Consider the following 6,396-nt stretch of genomic DNA (forward strand, 5'->3'; position numbering starts at 1 on the left):
ATCATCTATCAAATAATTATTGGTCTCTTGCAGGGTTCTACATTAACGATTGCCTTGAAGTAGCTTACACATTGGTAAGACAAATAAAAATAGTTTATAAATAATTGTGATGCAAAATAGAAAGGAGTTATACGACTGAGTTGAATAGACAACATTGTTTTGTCCCAGATTTCCAAGGAGATACAGAGAACCACAGATACATGAAGAGGTTTGTCCAAATAATCTCATTACTGAGTGACAGATCTGGAAATTGGCTCCCCAAGGAGCTCGGTTCTCAGTAGAATTAACTCCTGAAGGTGATGTACGATTTGCATAGCTAATTAAAGCAGGAAACATATTGAAATGTTGTAATAAAATGTTGCCCAGTAGTGAAGAAAGGCAACCACTGCTGATAAAGTGATTTTGTAAGAAGTAATTCTTGCCTGGCAGTCCTGACAGCAAGACTTTACTGCTTAATGGTCACTCTTTGTATGCTGGGTTTTCAAATCAAGAAATGCGGGGAAACTCTATGTAAAGATTACCATCAAACAATTCCTAAGTGCATCCATTCCAACTCCCCAAGCCAGCATTAATCGTGATGTACAATATGACATTTATAGCATGGAGACAGGCTGAGGTGTTTAGTACTGAAGTTGGAATCGTGAACTTGGGAATTGAGCAGATACAGTTTGAATTCTGCCTCTGTTACTTGTAAGCTACATGACCAAATATTTCTCTTTCTCATCTTCATAAAATTAATGTCACAGTAAAAGATGATGGTGATTTTTGCTTTCTTTCACTTTACTCCCTTATCACTATTGAAACAGAACAACGGTTTCTTTAAAACTCTGAGCTCTTACCATCTTTGCCTTATGTTACAGTTCACTGCAGTTACCCCATCTGGCTTGTAAACTAGTTTGGGGCATGAATCTCTTAAATTCTTCTAAGAGGCACTTGAAAAATGAATATTGATTTGAATTGTACAGATTATTACAAAGAAGTCAATAGGACCTAAGGCCAGGTGAACAATCTATAAATTCTTACCATTTATCCTGATTTGATTCATGTCACTATGGGTCAAGATTAACATTCAGCCCATAATTAATTTTCTAATCTCATGAATTTTCTATCACTATGAAAAATAACACTAACAACTATTGTTTATTAAGAGCTAGCTAGAACTTTTCTATGCATTAACTCACATTGCCCACATCACCAACCTCTACAGAAAGATATTTTCATCCCATTATTTATATACAGTTGTCCTTCAGTATCCATGGAGATTGGTTCCGAGACCCCTCATGAATATCCAAGTCCCTGAAATAAAATGATACATAGTATTTGCATGTAATCTGTGCACATCCTACCATATACTTTATACCTCACCACATTGCTTATAATACCTCATATAATGTAAATGTGATATAGTCATTAAACTGTATGTTTAGAGGATAAGGCCAAGAAGAATTGTCTGTACATGTTCACTATAGACATAATTTTTTCTAATATTTTCAATCCATGATTGGTTGAATCTCTGAATACATACCCACAGATAATAAAAGGAGCTATTGCATATTATTAAAATGATACTTAGAGGGCTGTTAACTAGATGACCTAAGTTCACATAGCTCCTAAGTAGAAAATAACTGGATTGTAACTCAGATCTAACCCCAAAGATCCATATTTTTTCTTATTATTTGTATTATATTTGAAACATTACAGATATTATGTTGAACACTTCCATAATTATATTGTATTGGAAGTATGATGTCCCAACAGTGAAATTCAGAGGTGATAAGAGGTTTATACTGCTAACGAGTAGCATTTCTTTAAATTTCCCTAAGATTTTCTTAACCACTTAACTCTTTTTTTAGAATACTCAGGACCAGTTCCCTCAACAACTTATGAGAAGAAGTAGTATGGGTGAGCCAAATTTTTTTCCCAACTGACACACAAGTAGTGTTTATTAACAGAATACATAAAGGGCGACAGAAAGTAGTAGGTAATGGTACCAGTCTTGAGGACATTGAGTAACTAAACATCTTCCAGAGTATATTATAAATTAAAGCAACTACTAATAATTTTCAAAACTCATTAAATTATACTAGCTTACAGGCCTACAGAAAGGACACGAAGTCATAGACAACCACTGTAATAGATAACAGATAGCTATAATAAATAGCAGATACCTGATTATCTATAGTACAACATTTTCTAACATGTGATCACAATGTGGCAATTCCTTTAAGAGATTCCATGGCCCATATTTTTTAACCATCCAACTTATATTCCTGTGTGAAAATTTTCACCAAAATCTAATTTGAAGCTTCTTATTTTTTGACCATTTATAATGACACAGAATTCAAATTTGTACAATCCTTTTCCATGAGTAGTGTAATGCTGAGTTAATATGTTACATCTTATATTGTATTGTATAATGACACTGAGAACATAATTTAAAACCAGAAAACTGTGTAGTGCTACATAAATAGTGTATTAGAAAGCACTTAGTTACTTAATTTCATTTTATCACACATTAAAATAAGCATATGTGGTAGTGTTTTTTTTTGGAAGGAGTTCTTTTCTAACTAAGAAAATATAACACAAACTAAACTTTGAAGGCACAATCAGTAGTTTCTAAGTGGAATATCAGGCAATAGAAGCATATTTTCCTGTGACCCAGACAACAAATTTACCACAGTGTATATAGCAACTATAATAAAATAATTTTAAAAGCAGATACCTTGGTACATAGACTTTCAAGTATTTGCAAAATGATTCTCCATTTTAAAAAGCTAAAATCTGGACAGCTATAACTTTTAATGATTCTGAAGTTTTAAACCATGGATGAGGCTCCATCTTAGAGTCAGACTCTGAGATAAAAAATTTGTATGCAAATGTTTATGAGGACTGCTGAGGGCAGGAAAGGAAAGATGCAACCTAGAGCAACTTAGAGCAAAATTGTCTCAACCAGTCGAAGGGAACTGGGGTTTTCTACTGTTGGAATAGACAGTCACTGGGAAATTCCCAGGAATTCTGTTACCTGTGGGCCAAGAAGCTCCAGTATCCCCAAGGGATATATTTCTCACATCAAAGGGAATTTTATGCACAGAAATGGTAAAAGTTTTACTGAACAGAGCACTGACATTGTCTGTTACAAACTGTCTCCCAGATACCAGAGATGGAAGTAGAAAATTATTAGTAGTTGCTTTAATTTATAATATACTCTGGAAGATGTTTAGTTACTCAATGTCCTCAAGACTGGTACCATTACCTACTACTTTCTGTCGCCCTTTATGTATTCTGTTAATAAACACTACTTGTGTGTCAGTTGATTAAGATTTAGGATTTCCTTGAAATCAGTTAAGAATATTTTGACTCCAGGGTACAGAACTTGAATAATTCTTTCTTCAGATGTAGCTTGATACAGTGTTCATACAACACCATCAGATTCCATCTTTCAGCTCTATGTCCCCTGGATTTACTTCCTCCTGATAGGACCTTCCATCTCTCTCATTGCTGCAGCAGTTCCAAGTTTTATATACTCATACCACAAAGCACAAATGGAAAAGGGGGAATTTGTATCCTAACTGTCCCAACAAAAATACTGAATTATTTGCATTGATACAGTCTAGGTCTCATGCCCAATCCTACTCCAATTAATAAGGTCAGGGAAATGCAATGTGTTCATTGGCTTAAGCCTGTTACATGTCTGTTACTAAAACTGGTTTAAGTTCACATAGCTCCTGTTGATTCCATGAATGGAATCAACATTATTCATATGTCATGATTTAGACATTCAGGATAATAGTAGAAAGTAAGAAGAAATACATATCAGGAGAAATTAGCAAATAGCCACTAATGTTTTATTCTTACTATAAATTTAGGTTGACTATATTCTGAACCTAACTATTTTCAGGCTATAGACATGAAAGTGTTTGAGCCAAGTTGCAAACCCAATTGGAATTAGCAGAATTAGTTTTAGTGCAAAGAGGTAAAAGGAATTCCCAGATGTCAGGCTATGGTTCAAAAAGCATAATATATACCACCACCACTGTCACCTCATCACCCAACCCCTGCAAATAAATTTAAAAAAAATAAATTTTGCTAACATTCTCTTTTGGTACAGAGGTTTGTCAGTAGGCATGGCTTTTTAACTGAATGTCTCAGGAACGTCCTTAAATCCAACTAGGACAGCCATAGAGTGAGGCTTAGACCCAGAGGTCTCTGACTATGTCCTAACCATTCCTTCCTGTGTTCAGTCAATAAATATCAAGCACCTGTTATGAACCAGATAACAGGTACATGGTGAACAAAACATAGTGGGTGCCTGCTGCCCCAGATGGAGGGTCATACACAGTAACCAAGAGGCAAACAAATCAGATATCTTTAGCAAGTGGTTCAGGTTATGAAGAAAATAAAACAGGATGAACTTGAAGTTGGGGAAGGGGAACATTTATCTCAAGAGTGATGTTTGCAGTGTCATTTGATTGATAAGAAGCTGGTCATGCAACATTCTAGGGTATTGAAGGCAGTGGAAATCAAACCCAAGGGCAAGAAGGAATAATAAACAGCCAACTAGAGAACAGAGGAAAAAGGTAGTGTTTAGAGTGTGGTGAGTGATGAGGGGAGAGGTGGGTACAGTGAGAAGGGACACAGGGTCAAGTTCAGGCAGAGCCCTCTATGTCTCTCTCTGAGGGAAGTTAGTGTTCAGCTGGTGTTGGCCTTCTGATTCCTGCAGTCTTCATTCTCCACTTCTGCTCTTGGACTGAAACCACTGAGCACCCCACAAACCCTTGACAATTCTTGATGAGTTTTTGTGTTTTTTTTTGTTTACACAACAGTGATTTCTTTTTATAGAGTTGGTATTAGAATATCTTTACATTTTTTACTATTTACATATATTTATTCTATATGTTTCTAAAGTTAATAATTTTTCAAAATTATTTTAAAACACACAAAAAAACAAAAAACTTAAAACTATTTTACATCTCCCCTTATGCTGATAAAATACCATGGGCACTTTTTCATGTCTATATACGTAATACTCCTTTGTGAGTCCCTGTAATATTTTGCATTATTTCATGTAATACCCCTGTATAATTTCTACTGGTGAATATGTAATGATTAATCTCAATAATATTTATTGATAGAGATCCAGGTTATTTACAGTTCTTCACTACAGCAAACATTCCTTCGGTTAAACATTCTTGTACAAATGTCTTTGCATTCTTGTTCAACTGTTTATGTGGGAGAAATTCCCTATAATGGAGTTGCTGAGTCAAAGTATGAGAGTTAAGATAAATATTGCTAGACTGCCTATGAAAATGTTGTACCATACTCCTCCCACACTTGGCCAATTCTGGAACCTGTCAATCTTTATTTTATCTTTGCATATCTGATAGAGGAAAAATACCACAGAAGTTCTTATTTTAGTCATCTAGACTTGGATTATTCTCCCTCATTCCTTGAACATTTCAACTGCAGGTTCTTTATCAGTGCCTGATGATTACAGTTCCTCCCAAGGTAAACTAGGTAGTCTTTCCAACACCTGACCTAACTGTTCTCTATCCACAGTCACTGAATCTCATAGTCATACACTGATCTTTGTCCACCAATAACAGCAAGTCTCATTTTAAGTATCTTACTCTCTGATTGTCGACTCCTCTTTCCACTTCCTGTAATGCTCTCATTACAGTGGGCCTATAATCACCAATCCTTGCATCTCCTAAGCATTCTAAGCCCTTTCTTATCCTCTCTTCCTTTCCCTGGGTAGATCTCATGGTACATAATTATGATCACTGCATGAATTTTCCTCATCATTCTCTCTTTCTCTTCCTTCCTATATTATGATTACTCAACAAAACCCCAGTTAAAATCAATTCACTTTCGACTCTTCACTGGCATCTGGATAATTAAACATGGGAAATGCACACACACACGCATGGCCAACAAACAAAAACCACATTATATTGACTATTCTCACTTTGAATTTTTGAGTATTTGTCTTACCCATGCACTTTGTACTAAACTAGCAATCTTACTATATTCCCAAATTTATTCCCTCTCTGACATTTTTTGGTGACTAGTTCAGTTTCTCCTTTCCTTCCAAATGTTCAGTATTTCCTCCTTTCTGGTGATGACTTTAATTCAGTGAGAAAATAGAAGTCATCAGAGGGAAACCTCCACACTCTTCCCTTCCACATTTAATATTCTGCCTACTTTCCTCCTCTTACTGCAGATGAACTCTCTGCACATACCTTAGACCAATTTTCAGACAAGGGAATCTGAAGTCATAAATAGGGATACTGATTACAAAGCAAGTAATCTTTGCCAGACAAGGCACAGAGTGCCAGATTTGCCATTTAATTCTCTATGTTGGCATCAAAGAAAATATAATTTAATGATTCATGTCAT

Source organism: Sciurus carolinensis, chromosome 2 (assembly GCF_902686445.1).
Source record: "Sciurus carolinensis chromosome 2, mSciCar1.2, whole genome shotgun sequence".
Lineage (NCBI taxonomy): Eukaryota > Metazoa > Chordata > Mammalia > Rodentia > Sciuridae > Sciurus > Sciurus carolinensis.